This window comes from Anolis sagrei, chromosome 4 (genome assembly GCF_037176765.1).
Source record: "Anolis sagrei isolate rAnoSag1 chromosome 4, rAnoSag1.mat, whole genome shotgun sequence".
Classification (NCBI taxonomy): Eukaryota; Metazoa; Chordata; class Lepidosauria; order Squamata; family Dactyloidae; genus Anolis; species Anolis sagrei.
In genome coordinates this window covers 216702476-216717029 of record NC_090024.1, presented here as the reverse complement: position 1 = coordinate 216717029, position 14554 = coordinate 216702476, and the positions used below count along the sequence as shown (strand labels likewise).

Here is a 14554-nt window from a genome sequence, read left to right as displayed (position 1 = left end):
TAGTGCATTCCAATTATAGCAATAATTTAGGTTTGGATTAAAGTAGCTTTCGTTTAAATCAGTTGTACTACTGAAGGGTTAGCCTCTTGAAAGTGTAGATTAATCTCTAGAAGTTTTGAAAAGTAAGCATGATTTCAGTTAAATGAATACCCCAACTGCAGCACTGTTATAATTCAGCAAATCTCTCATTTTCAGAAACATTTCTAACTGGCAATCATGAAGAACTTCATTAAAGAGGGGATACAATACAATCCTCATGGCCACAATGGATCTGTCCCTAGGCTTCCTGTGGATACCTAAAACTGTGGATAATAAGGAAACCCATATTTTGTTGTTGTTTATTCATTCAGTCGCTTCCGACTCTTTGTGACCTCATGGACCAGCCCACACCAGAGGTCCCTGTCAGCGGTCACCTCCCCCAACTTCTTCAAGGTCAAGCCAGTCACTTCGAGGATGCCATTCATCCATCTTGCCCTTGGTCGGCCCCTCTTCCTTTTTCCTTCCATTTTCCCCAGCATCATTGTTTTCTCTAATCTTTCCTGTCTCCTCCTGATATGACCAAAGTACTTCATCTTTGCCTCTAATATCCTTCCCTCCAATGAGCAGTCGGGCTTTATTTCCTGAAGTATGGACTGGTTGGATCTTCTGGCAGTCCAAGGCACTTTCACAATTTTCCTCCAACACCACAGTTTAAAAGCATCTATCTTCCTTCGCTCCGCCTTCCCTAAGGTCCAGTTCTCACATCCGTAGGTGACTATGGGGAATACCACTGCTTTAACTATGCAGATCTTCATTGCCAGTGTGATGTCTCTACTCTTCACTATTTTATCAAGATTGGTCATTGCTCTCTTCACAAGAAGTAGGTGTCTTCTCATTTCCTGTTTGCATCCCATATTTTACCCCACTGTTTTATCCTTTTTGGGCTCCCATCACATAAATATTTTCTATTCCTACCTCATCCAGGGTTTTATCATTTTATCTCGTCCATTTGGCCTGCCCATTCTGTTAGACTTTATATTGTGTTAATTTGCTTTATTTATTTTATTTTGCTACTATAAGTATTTTCTGATGTAATTTTTTGTTGTCTCCATTCTGTATTTTATTGTGCTGTATTGTATTTTTGGGCTTGGCCTCATGTTAGCCGCCCCAAGTCCCCTTTGCAGAGATGGTGGTGGGTTATAATTAAACATTATTATTATTATTATTATTATTATTATTACTACTACTACTACTACTACTACTACTATTCTTGCCACAGAATCACACTGGACGATCTAGAAAGCCCAACAAATAAGTTTTTGGGGTGCATGGAACAGAAATTTTCTGGAGTGTGTGTAAGTGAAACTATGGAATTCAAATCTGTGTATAAGGAGGTCACACTGTACAAGTGATGAAATTCAGGACTGACACTGTAGGACACTGTCTCTGGTGCTGATCTAAGCAACCTTTGATGACTGCAAATGGTCAGAATGAGGAATTCCCATAACAATTTACTTATACTGATATTTCGTCTGTGCTCTAATAAAGGCAAGGCAGCACATAGGACTCTCTTCTTTCTCTCTGCATCTCTACTCCCCTCTTGTCTTTACAACAGGCATGCAAGATAGATCCGAGTATTAAAAAATAGCAAGGGAATTATTGAAGGTCACTCAGTGATTTTCATGCACAGAAAGGAGGGGGAACTAGCACTCCCAATTTTCATCACAACCCCCACGCCATAACTATGTGTTTGACAACTGGTACTTTGATTCAGAGTGCTGGACTCCATATGTATCTGTGAGTGAGAATCCAACCACGGAGAATAAGGCTATCACTCAGTAGATCTCTGAATGCCTGGGAATCGCAGCATGAAATGTCTACTGTCTTCATATCCCGCTTGTGGTCTTCTGAGTAGCCACTGCAGACAAGGGTCTAGAAGAGCCCTTGTAATATTAATCCCTATTGCTCTGGCATCTTAGAATGACTATACAATTTAAGGTTTTTCTTTGCAAAGGAAACCCCTTTAGAAACACCGTTTAACAACACAGCCTTCTGTCAAGAGAATGGCATCTCCTCTTCCCCTTACCCTAGGAGCAGTGGTTCTCAACCTGTGGTTCCCCAGGTCTTTGGCCTACAACTCCCAGAAATCCCAGCCAGTTTACCAGCTGTTAGGATTTCTGGAAGTTGAAGGCCAAAACATCTGGGGACCCACAGGTTGAGAACCACTGCCCTAGAGGAAATCATGAAACAGTTAGCTGAGTTTAAAGGCTGAAGGAACCCTAGCCACTCCCTGATGAGTTACAACTGGGAAAGATTCTTCATTGTGAGTCATTTTCAGTTGCCTTTCAAATATGCTGGATCAAATGACTGACATTGCTGCAGAATCACTCATCTCATGAAAGCAAAAATGGGGAGTATGTAGACCTACATATGTTGAAGGAATGCAGTCTCTATCACTCCTCACCTCCTTATCCTAGGCATAATGGAATTGTTTTGGTCTCTATTTTTTATCATTCCAAAACAATAAATTTGTTGATGCATATTAATGGGCAACCAAATATGACTTCCATGTTCAGAATAGTTCTTACAGGTTGGACATGACCTTTAGCCTACTTTTCAGTTGTCATGGTGGATTTGGTGGGACAGGCTTCCCAAAGGCATGGTACTCAATACGTATCTCTCTCTACTCTTGGAGAGGAAGAGAGTTCTCTTTGGGTTTTGATTTTATTGGATATTCTTTAATTTTATTGGATATTCATATTGTATAATCAGGCATGGGCAAACTTGGGCCCTCCAGGTATTTTGGACTTCCACAATTCCTAACCACCTCAGGTCCCTTCCTTTGTCCCCTCAGCTGTTTATGTGGAAGGGGCCTGAAGCTGTTAGGAATTATGAGAGTTGAAGTCCAAAACACCTGGAGGGCCCAAGTTTGCCCATGCTTGATATAGACTCTAGCATATGCCCAGATTTGCTAAAATTCTGGAGACAACCCGGAGTTCTCTCAAATATAACACATAGTCGTGAAGCAAATTTACGCTCCAATATCTTGAGTCATACTACTGAGTAATAGCATGATCTGACACAGTATAGCTTTATTCAACTTTTGCTAACTTGCTCCTACTAGTCTTCCTATCCCTGGACCATCACAAATGTTTCCTGATTTCAGGGGTGGCTTTTCAGGTCAGAGGCTTCAGGAATATGGGGCCAAATGAAGCTTATAACTGTTTAGTACAGGCATGGGCAAACTTTGCCCCCTCCCAGGTGTTTTGGACTTCCAGTAGGCTGTTAGGAATTGTGGGAGTTGGAGTCCAAAATACCTGGGGGGGGCAAAGTTTGCCTTATTTAGTATCATGGACCCCTTGGGGGCAGTCTGGTGAAATGTATGGATCCCTTGTCAAAACAGTGGCTTCCCCCTCCTTCCTAGCAACGAGTCTACTAACTATAATTTGATGAGCTTCAACAATATTTCAAGGTATCTGCCACTATTGTGTTGTGAAAAGGAAATATCTGTGATTTATATTGTGTCACTGTTACAAGTACTGCAAATGCATACATTCATAACTGAAGGTTTATCATATCAAGGCTCAGACTTGGTTTTTGTTTACTGTAAGCTAGTTTGTAAACATGGGTCTCAAATATGTGAAGGGATCACTTCAAGATGAGGGGGGCTTGTTTTTTTAGAAAACCATGTTGCATTATGTGGATTTCAGGATATAACACCTTCCACAACTAACTCTCCCATTGTTGCTTTCCCCGTCTTTTCTCAAGCTCCCGCAAAAAAGTACTGTAGTCAAGAAGACAAGACTGAATAACTACACTTTGTGTAATTTTTCTTGGAGCACCCATAAATATTTGCAACAACCCTTCAAGATACAACCATCACCATCTCTATATATTCTAAATGAAGCTCTTAGGAGAAGTTGCAAGACCAGCTGGTATAATTGTGTCACAAAGGTGACAGAGAGAGCAAAGAACTTCCTTGTCAGCAGCAAGGAAAGCCAGTTTGTATAAGAAAGAAAGGCAGGTCTGACTTGAAGAGCAGAAGACCATTGTCAACACCATCATCAAAAGGATCAGATCCTCCAGGTCATCTCTCTTTGAGAGTTATCAGTGACATGATTCCTCTATCAAGGTAAAGATAAAGATTTCCCCTTGACATTAAGCCAAGTTGTGTCTGACTCTAGGGGGTGGTGCTCCTCTCCTCTCCATTTCTAAGTCAAAGAGCCCACTTTGTCTGTAGACACCTCCAAGGTCATGTGGATGACTACATAGCGCACCATTACCTTCCCACCAGAGCAGTACCTATTGATCACATCTATTTACATCAGTGGTTCTCAACCTGTGGGTCCCAGGGTGTTTTGGCCTACAACTCCCAGAAATCCCAGCCAATTTACCAACTATTAGGGATTTCTGGGAGTTGAAGGCCAAAGCATCTGGGGACCCACAGGCTGAGAACCACTGATCTACATAGAAAGAAATATCACTAGCAGAAGCTGAGCATTGCCTTGGAAAGCAACTCGAGAGTTAACTAAGCACTCACTTCAAATTCCTGTAATTTTTCAGAAGAGGCAGGCGTGCACTCACACATACACACCATTGACCTCCTCCCCACTAAGGTCTTGAGCAGGATTACGACTCAATCCCCTTGGTTTTCAGTGACACAGAAATTGTCTCTGTATGTGTATGGCAAGGAAGAGGATTATATTATATTATAATATCTCCTCAGGCTTCCAAACACAAAGCATCCCAAGTTAGAAGGCAGCGAGAGGCCCATTTGTTCCTTAATTAAAGAGCTTTTCCAAATTATCCAGGAGATTAAATCCTTACCCTCACCATTTAAGGCGAGACCAAGTTAAGTGGGAGATATTTAATGGGGGGGGGGGGGGGTGGAGCATAGGCATAGACATAGGCATGCTTTAAGGTGATGATACAACATAAACCCATAGGCGACACTCCTCTCTGGAAAGAAGGCTTCTACATCAGAAGCAGAACAACAATAACAACAACAGGGGGTGGGATTGGGGGGGGGGGGGGTTGGGCTGGAAAAGCCCTTGAAATGGGTCGTGTTATTAATATTTCATCTCTTGGCCTAGATAACAGCTCCTGGGTTGCCCTCTCCCCCTCCCTCCTGCCCTGGTTTCTTTTCCCCCAAATGATTTGATTCTCAGTGTAAGAAGCGGGAGGGAGGGCGAGGGAGGAGGGCACCTGGGACCAGACAGGAAGCCCCCTCCCCTCACTCCCATAGAAGCAGACACTGAACCACAACAAAAGAAAGCCCCCCCCCCCCCCCCAAGGATCCTCTTCCCTGGCGGCCAAGCATCCTGGCCTGCATCCTTTCACGCACACTGAGCACAAACAACAACAACAACAAGGCATCAGAACCAGGCTCTGCCTTTCTTTCCCCGCCTTTACTGAAAGGGAGAAAGATGAACCCACTCAGTGGAAATAGCTGCCATTAGAATAAAAGGGGAATTCAGGAGCAGGAGCAAAGAGATACATACACATACATATACACACAATATCCATAACCCACTTGTATTTTTTGGCTGCTACAATACATCTTAAAAGAATACAGGTGTTAGCCATTTTATTGTAATTGTATCATAATTGCTTTTAGGGTATATGTTGTAGTGTTTTACTCATGTTTTAGTTTACTATCACTTATTGGTTTGTTTTTTTTAATTATTTTCATCACGATGGATAATTCTTCGTTGTATGTTTACTGTTGTTTTTGTGCATTATCTTGTATTATTTTGATGTGTTTGTATTTACTTAAGGCATTGAATGTTTGCCTTTTTGTTTTGTGTCTGTAAACCATCCTGAGTCCCTTTGAGGATAGAGGGCGTTCTAGAAATAAAGTCCTATTATTAATATTATTGTGTTGTCAAAGGATTTCATGGCTGGAATCAATGGGTTGTTGTGAGTTTTCCGGGCTGTATGGCCATGTTCCAGAAAGCATTATCTCCTGACGTTTGGCCCACATCTATGGCAGGCATCCTCAGAGGTTGAGGGGTTTGTTGGAAACCAGTTTTTTAAAAACTCTAAAATCAGAACAGTAAATAAAGAACAAGCCTCAAAAAGCAGGGGAATTCCAGATAAGAATTCATCAGGGTCAGCGAACACCTCCCAACAAAGGATTCCCCCATGCAGCAACTAGCCATGCCTTGAAACTGCAGGCCATTAAATGCTAATCAAGGTGGCCAATTGCAACGTTGACACATGCCTCCAGCAGACAAGAGGTCTTTCCCCCACCCTGGACATTCCACAGATTATTTATTTACTTATTTATTTATTTAGAGCATTTGTATCCCGCCCTTCTCAACCTCCAAAGGAGGACTCAGGAAGGCTTAAACCCCATTCTTCTAGTTTCCAAACAGACCCCTCAACCTCTGAGGATGTCTGCCATAGATGTGGGCCAAACGTCAGGAGAGAATGCTTCTGCAACATGGCCATACAGCCCGGAAAACTCAAAACAACCCATTCCAATGTAATTGTATCATAATTGCTTACAGGGTAAACATTGTAATGCTTTTCTCAGGTTTTAGTTTACCATCTCTTACTGGATTGCTTTTCAATCATTTCCATCTCGATGCTTAATTGTTGCAAGTGTACGGTTGTTTCTGTGCATTATCTTGTATTATTCTTATGTATTTTGTATTCATTTGAAGGTATTGAATGTTTGCCTTTTTGTTTTGTGTCTGCAAACTGCCCTGAGTCCCTTCAGAGAGAGAGGGCGGTCTAGAAATAAAGTTTTATTATTATTATTGGGTTGTTGTAGGTTTTTTCGGACTATGTGACCTCACAACCTCTGAGGAGGCTTGCCATAGATGCAGGCGAAACATCAGGAGAGAATGCCTCTAGAACATGGCCAGTTGTTGTAAGTTTTTTCGGGCTATGTGACCTCAGAACCTCTGAGGAGGCTTGCCATAGATGCAGGCGAAACGTCAGGAGAGAATGCCTCTAGAACATGGCCATATAGCCTGGAAAAACCTACAACAACCCAGTGATGAAAGCCTTCGAAAATATTATTATTATTAATCCATATTCCTTTTTCTTGAAGGAAGGAGAGGAGGAGAAAGAAAGGGATATTCAGACATGAAATTCGAAACACAGACACGTGCTGCAGACTCTCAGTTAACCGGCACCCATGGACAAACTTGGGCCTTTCCTTCCAGGTGTTTTGGACTTCAACTCCCACCATTCCTAACAGCCTCAGGCCCTTTCCTTTCCCCCCTCAGCCGGGGAAAGGAAGGGGCCTGAGGCTATTAGGAATGGTGGGAGTTGAAGTCCAAAACACCTGGAGGGTCTAAGTCCCATCCAGCCAAGTAGTGAGCTGTCTCCTTCCCTGCAAACAGGAGAGACGCTTCTCTCCACCGGCGGAGCGGCTTACCTTCCTTCCTCTTTCCTCCGCCGGCTTTTCGGTCTCAGCTGATAGACGACGTCTGCTTGGCTTCCTCCCTTCCTTGGTGTGCTTCTCCCTCTTCCCAAACCCAAAGGAAGGAAGGAGAGGGGGGCTCAGTTGGAAGTAAACAGAGGCAACCCAGGAGGAGAGGGAGAGGAAGGCGGCCCAGCGAGGAAGCGCCGCGTATTCATTCAGGAGGAGCTTTGCTAGGACGGGAGGCGCGCCTGGGTCTTGCCTTCCTTCTCTCCCTTCTTTTCTTTCCTTCGCTGGAGACTTGAGCCTCGAAAGGGACCAGAACTTGGACGGCTTGCGAGAAAGTGATGTCAGCAGCAGTCCCTTCGCTGCGGCTTCCAGAAAGCCCGGCGTCTCCTTTCTCCTTCTTCTCCTTTTCCTTCCTCCGGAATGAGGAAGCCTTGGAGCGCCTCCTCCGACCCGAAGAGCATCCAAAGGGAGAGGAGAAGGCGAGCAGGACGCAGCTCTTCCTTGCCTCCCTTCGCTTGCGCTGCTTTATTTCCCTTTCCCAGCGGGTTTTCCTCCCCTGCCTTTAAAATAAAAAAAAGGAATATGGCAGCAGAACCGGAAGCTGGGGGGAGGGGAGAGAAGGGGGGAGGACAAGCTGCCGCCTCCTTGGCTTGATTTTTGGGGGGAAAGAGGAAGAGCGGAAGGAAGGAAGGAAAGAGGCGGAAAGGAGCCGCGCGACTCCGTCCTGCCCGGGCAAAAGGGGAGGGGGAGGAGGAGGAGGGTTGGAGGGAGGTATGACGTCGCGGTGAGTCAAGGCGTGACGTCTACGAGGCGCTTGCTGACGTCGGGCGTGGTGTCTGCCTGGAGGAGGAGGAGGAGGAGGAGGCCTTGGGGAGGGTGGTTTATAAAGGGAGGGGGTGGATTGTGGTCCTCAAGGGCTTCACGTCTGGGAGAGAGGTGGATGCTCTCTTCCTGAGGGTCGTAGGACTTTTTTCTCCCCCCTCTACTCAATTTCCCTCTTAATCATTTCGGTGGGGATCTTCCTTCCTCCCTCTCCTTCCTATCTTCTCTCTTTCCCCCCTCTTTCTCCTTCCTTCCTCTCCTTCCTATCTTCTCTCTTTCCCCCCTCTTTCTCCTTCCTTCCTCTCCTTCCTATCTTCTCTCTTCTCTCCCTCTTTCTCCTTCCTTCCTCTCCTTCCTATCTTCTCCTCTCAAAATAGAATAGAGGGGTAGCATGACTTCCCTAGATCTAGACACTATGCTCCTATTGATGCAGGCCAAAATCCCATTGGCTTTTTTGTGATGTGGCGGCAAAAAAAGCCAATGGGATTTTGGCCTGCATCAATAGGAGCATAGTGTCTAGATCTAGGGAAGTCATGCTATCCCTCTATTCTGTTTTGGTTAGACAACACCTGGATTATTGTGTCCAATTCTGGGGACCACAATTCAGGAGAGATATTGACAAGCTGGAATGTGTCCAGAGGAGAGCGACTAAAATGATAAAGGGTCTGGAGAACAAGCCCTATGAGGAGCGGCTTAAGGAGCTGGGCATGTTTAGCCTGAAGAAGAGAAGGCTGAGAGGAGATATGATAGCCATATATAAATATGTGAGAGAAGGCCACAGGGAGGAGGGAGCAAGCTTGTTTTCTGCTTCCCTGGAGACTAGGACGCGGAACAATGGCTTCAAACTACAAGAGAGGAGATTCCATCTGAACATGAGGAAGAACTTCCTGACTGTGAGAGCCATTCAGCAGTGGAACTCTCTGCCCCAGAGTGTGGTGGAGGCTCCTTCTTTGGAAGCTTTTAAACAGAGGCTGGATGGCCATCTTTCAGGGGTGATTTAAATGCAATATTCTTGGCAGGGGGTTGGACTGGATGGCCCATGAGGTCTCTTCCAACTCTTTGATTCTATCTTCTCCTCTCTTTCCTCCCTCTTTCTCCTTCCTTCCTCTCCTTCCTATCTTCTCTCTTTCCTCCCTCTTTCTCCTTCCTTCCTCTCCTTCCTATCTTCTCTCTTTCCTCCCTCTTTCTCCTTCTTTCCCATCTTCTCTCTTTTCTCCCTCTTTCTCCTTTCTTCCTCTCCTTCCTATCTTCACTCTTTCCTCCCTCTTTCTCCTTCCTTCCTCTCCTTCCTATCTTCTCTCTTTTCTCCCTCTTTCTCCTTCCTTCCTCTCCTTCCTATCTTCACTCTTTCCTCCCTCTTTCTCCTTCCTTCCTCTCCTTCCTATCTTCTCTCTTTTCTCCCTCTTTCTCCTTCCTTCCTCTCCTTCCTATCTTCACTCTTTCCTCCCTCTTTCTCCTTCCTTCCTCTCCTTCCTATCTTCTCTCTTTTCTCCCTCTTTCTCCTTCCTTCCTCTCCTTCCTATCTTCTCTCTTTCCTCCCTCTTTCTCCTTCCTTTCTCTCCATCCTTCCTGTCTCTTTCTTTCCTTCTTTCCTTCCTTCCTTCCTTCCTTCCTTCCTTCCTTCCTTCCTCTTTCCCCTCAAAAAATCTGAAAAGGAGATAGGAAGGTCCAGTAATTCCCCCTGTTTTGTTTGCTCAAACAGAAATTTTCCACGTAAAACCATGGAGTTGTTTTCCCCTCAGGTAAGCATGGAAGGGACTGCCCCACCCTCTAACATAGTTGTTCTCAGTCTGTGGGTCCCCACGTGTTTTGACCTACAAATCCCAGCCAGTTTGCCAGCTGTTAGGATTTCTGGGAGTTGAAGGCCAAAACATCTGGGGACTCACAGGCTGAGAAACACTGCTCTAACACAGGCATGGGCAGACTTCAGCCCTCCAGGTCTTTTGGACTTCAACTCTGGCTGTTAGGAATTGTGGGAGTTGAACTTCCAAACCCCTGGAGGGCTGAAGTTTGCCCATGCCTGTTGTACCTTCATCCAGGTGCCCAAACCCTTCTCATCTTGGAAGCAAAGCAGGATCAGCCCTTGTTCATACTGGGATTATAGAATCATAGAGTTGGAAGACCCTTAATCATTTTAGTCGCCCTCTTCTGGACACATTCTAGCTTGTCAACATCTCCCTTCAATTGGATACAGTACTCCAGATGTGGTCTGATCAAGGTAGAATAGAGGGGTAACATGACTTGGAAGAAACCTTGTAGGACATCCAGTCCAACCCCCTGACAAGAAGCAAGAAAATCGCATTCAAAGCACCCCTGACAGATGGCCATCCAGTTGTTTAAAAGCCTCCAAAGAAGCTTTCACCACTCTTCGAGGCAGAGAGTTCCACTGCTGAACAGCTTTCACAGTCAGGAAGCTGTTCCTAAGGTGGACTCTCCTTTCCTGTAGTTGGAAGTCATTTTTCCATGTCCTAGTCTCCAGGGCGGCAGAAAACAAGCCTGCTCCCTCCTCCATATGACTACCTCTCACATATTTATGCAAGGCCCTCTTCATGTCTCCTTTCAGCCATCTCTTCTGAAGGCTAAACATGCCCAGCTCTTTAAACTGCTCCTCATAGGACTTGTTCTCCAGACCCTTGATCATTTTGGTTGCTCTCCTCTGGACACACTTCAGCTTGTCAACAGCTCCTTTCAATTGCGGTGCCCAGAATTGGGCATAGTATTCCAGGTGTGGTCTGACCAAGGCAGAATTGAGGGGTAGCATGACTTCCCTGGATCTAGGCACTAGACTCCTATTGATGAAGCCCAAAATCCAATTGGCTTTTTTTTTTTTTTTGCCTCCACATCACATTGTTGGATCATGTTTAACTTGTTGTCCACGAGGACTCCAATATCTTTTTCACACGTACTGCTCTCGAGCCTGGCGTCCCCCATTCTGTATCTTTGCATTTCATTTTTTTCTGCCTAAATTGAGTATCCTGCATTTGTCACTGTTGAACTTCATTTTGTTAGTTTTTGCTCATCTCTTTAATCCGTTAAGTTCATTTCGAATTCTGCTCCTGTCTTCTGGAGTATTGGCTATCCCTCCCAATTTAGTGTCATCTGCAAACTTGATGATCATGCCTTCTAACCCTTCATCTAAGTCATTAATAAAGATGTTGAATAGGACCGGGCCCAGGACAGAACCCTGCTTATGGCACTCCGCTTGTCACTTCTTTCCAAGATGAAGAGGAAACATTGGTGAGCACCCGTTGGTTTCATTCACTTAACTAATTACAGATCCATCTAACCGTAGTTTTGCCTAGCTCACATTTGACTAGTTTGCTTGCCAGAAGGTCATGGGGGACCTTGACGAAGGACTTTCTGAAATCTACGCTACATCCATGGCATTCCCTGCATCTGCTGTCAACAAATGCCAGGTGCTGTACACTACCTTTCAAAGGAAGGAACAAGCAAAACCACCTCTAAATATTCCTTGCCTAAGAAAACCCTATAGGTAAGACAGAACTACCGCCATATGGCTGGGTCTTAGGTGTGATTACCTGGGAATGATAACCAAGGAATTAAATGAGGCTCTTTTATTGGTACAGATCTAGCAGATGAGAGTCTTTAACAGCTTCCAGGTGCTTCCAACCCATCTAGTCAACTCAGATGTATCAGTCTTCCTATAGGTTATAACTCATGGGATGAAACTGAGTTCAGTGGAAGAGTGCAATGAAAAATGAAACAAGAAGCTTTTTTTGCCCAAGTCCCTAAAGAGGTGCTGCCAAGTAGAGCAGGCAGTACTGAGAGAGATGGATCGATACCTTCTGCATCTCTGTGTACATTATTTTCTTAACTGGAGTTTTTGCTGGGGGCGGGGTGATAATTCAAAGTAAAGGTTGCAACCTCAGTCTAAAATAGGAGCCGTCATGCCCTCAGCTGTTGATTTTTTTCTGTACCTGCGCCAGTAGAAACTATAAAAGCACATAGCCTGGGCAAGGATCTAAGAGTCTTGGTTGATCAAAAGCTAAACACACGCCAATGCAGTTCTGGACTGTATCAACAAGAATATATTGTCTTACTATTGACAGAAGTTGTTGTGCCACTGTGTTCCACTTTGGTCAGAGCTCATTGGAATACTATGTGCCTTTGTGAGCACCACAATTCAAGAATATTGACAATCTGGAATGTGTCCAGAGAAAAGCAACCCAAGCCATTTCTGTACCTGCACTAATAGAAGTTAAAGTACAGTCACATTACGGCAACATATGGCAAGGATCTAGAGGCCTTAGGCCCCTTTCACACAGCCATATAAACCCAATAGCTGCTTTGAACAGGGTTATCTGAGTCCACACTGCCATATATTCCAGTTCAATGCAGATAATGTGGGATTTTATTCAGCTATGTGGAAGGGGCCTTAGTTGACCACAAGTGAAGTGTGAGTCATCAGCACGATGCACTAATAAAAAATTGAGGGGAGTTCCTTCAAGAATACTAACTTCTTATTCCATGAAGTAAAATATGGGAATTACTATATGAATCAGAACCTGAGAAGGCTAAGATGCAGCTGAGTTGGGTAAAACTGAGTAGAGCCAGGGAGCATGTGAAATCCATCAAGGACCTCCCTGCCCTAGTACTGTGCCTTCAAGGAAGCCCCATTTAATTGTCTTCTGGTTATTCCCAAATAATCTCATCTAAGATCCAACTGCATCATGGCAGCATTATCCTAAACATCAATAACTGGTGAGAGACTACATTTAATTCCCTTTGGGAAGAAATTCAGATATCTGAGTTAACACATTGTAGGATCAGGTACTAGCACTGCAGTCCCATGAACACCTAGCTGGGGGGAAGTAACTCCTGCAGCTTGGGTTGCGACTATCTGGAGGATCTCTTTTTATGAGCCCATTTTGTTGTTGTTCATTTGTTCAGTCGTCTCCGACTCTTCGTGACCTCATGGACCAGCCCACGCCAGAGCTCCCTGTCGGCCGTCACCACCCCCAGCTCCTTCAAGGTCAGTCCAGTCACTTCAAGGATGCCATCCATCCATCTTGCCCTTGGTCGGCCCCTCTTCCTTTTGCCTTCCACTTTCCCCAGCATAATTGTCTTCTCTAGGCTTTCCTGTCTCCTCATGATGTGGCCAAAGTACTTCAACTTTGTCTCTAGTATCCTTCCCTCCAGTGAGCAGCTGGGCTTTATTTCCTGGAGGATGGACTGGTTGGATCTTCTCGCAGTCCAAGGCACTCTCAGAACTTTCCTCCAGCACTATAGTTCAAAAGCATCTATCTTCCTTCGCTCAGCCTTCCCTAAGGTCCAGCTCTCACATCCGTAGGTGACTACAGGGAATACCATGGCTTTGCTTCTTGGTCCTTGTACAGATTCCTCAGGAGCCCATTACCGCTCTAATATTGCCTGGAGATGCCCTACTTTCTGCTGCACCACCTCCTCAGGCTCATTTGGTGGGAACAAAAGAGAGATCCTTCTTGGTGACTGCTACCAGACTTTGAAAGGGTGGCCCCATCATTACTGTCCTTCCATCAACAAGTTAAAATATTGTTATGTCATCAGGTTCTCAGTAACTGACTGTGATGGGCTCTTAGCTTTTGTGATTGACATGTTACCTCTTAATCAGTTTTAATATTTTAATGTTTAATGTCTGTGACTCTATCAGTTGTTTAACTGTTCTTAAACATTTTATATTTCAACTTTTATTGAAGCTTTTTGTATAGCTTCAATATGCACTGCATTAACATGTCATTAGCTACCATGAGTTTCATTTTTGCAAGAAAAGTGGGATATAAATAAATAATATTATAAGAAGATTAACACAACCAAATGTCTAGAAACCAAACTTTACGAGGAATTGCATGGAGAATAGTTATATTTAACTCGAAGAAGAAAAGACTGAGAGATGACATGATAGCCATCTTTCAATATCTGAAGGAATGCCATATAGAAGATAAAGCAAGCTTGTTTTTGCTCCTTCAGAGGTCAGAACACAAATCTTTGGATTTGAGTAACAAGAGAAGAGAATATACCTAAGCATTAGGAAGAACCTCTTTTACTCTTTAATGACTGTATGGCAGTGGAATAAATTGCCTTATGGGAGGTGGATTCTCTGTTTTTTAGATTTTCAAACAGATCAGATGGGAATCTTTCAATAGTATTTTAATGTATTCCCCTGCCTGGCAGGACCATGGACTACATAGTCTTTGCTGCCTCTTCCAACTCTGTGATTCTAAGCCAAATGTTCCTGTGTGTGCTGCTGGAGATAAGGAACGTTCCTGTGTGTGCTGCTGCAAGTTAGGTGTCCATTCCTCATCCACTTTGTTTGAATTCTTCTTCAGACAAAAACAAAAGCTATTGCAACATGCCCCGGCCAAAGTATCT

The 14554-nt window shown here is 44.4% G+C and overlaps 2 protein-coding genes across 6 annotated transcripts in view; both read right to left on the bottom strand.

Annotated features, from left to right (window-relative positions):
* The window catches only part of SRC (SRC proto-oncogene, non-receptor tyrosine kinase), a 113221-nt gene extending 105093 nt beyond the window's left edge, over nucleotides 1-8128 (bottom strand). For all 5 annotated transcript variants that reach the window (XM_060772214.2, XM_060772213.2, XM_060772215.2 and 2 more), the window contains exon 1: nucleotides 7370-8128. The gene's annotated coding sequence lies outside the window, so the exon portion shown is untranslated. The remainder of the gene's footprint in view (nucleotides 1-7369) is intronic.
* The window catches only part of MANBAL (mannosidase beta like), a 101765-nt gene that overhangs the window by 52564 nt on the left and 34647 nt on the right, over nucleotides 1-14554 (bottom strand). The gene's annotated exons all lie outside the window — the stretch shown is intronic.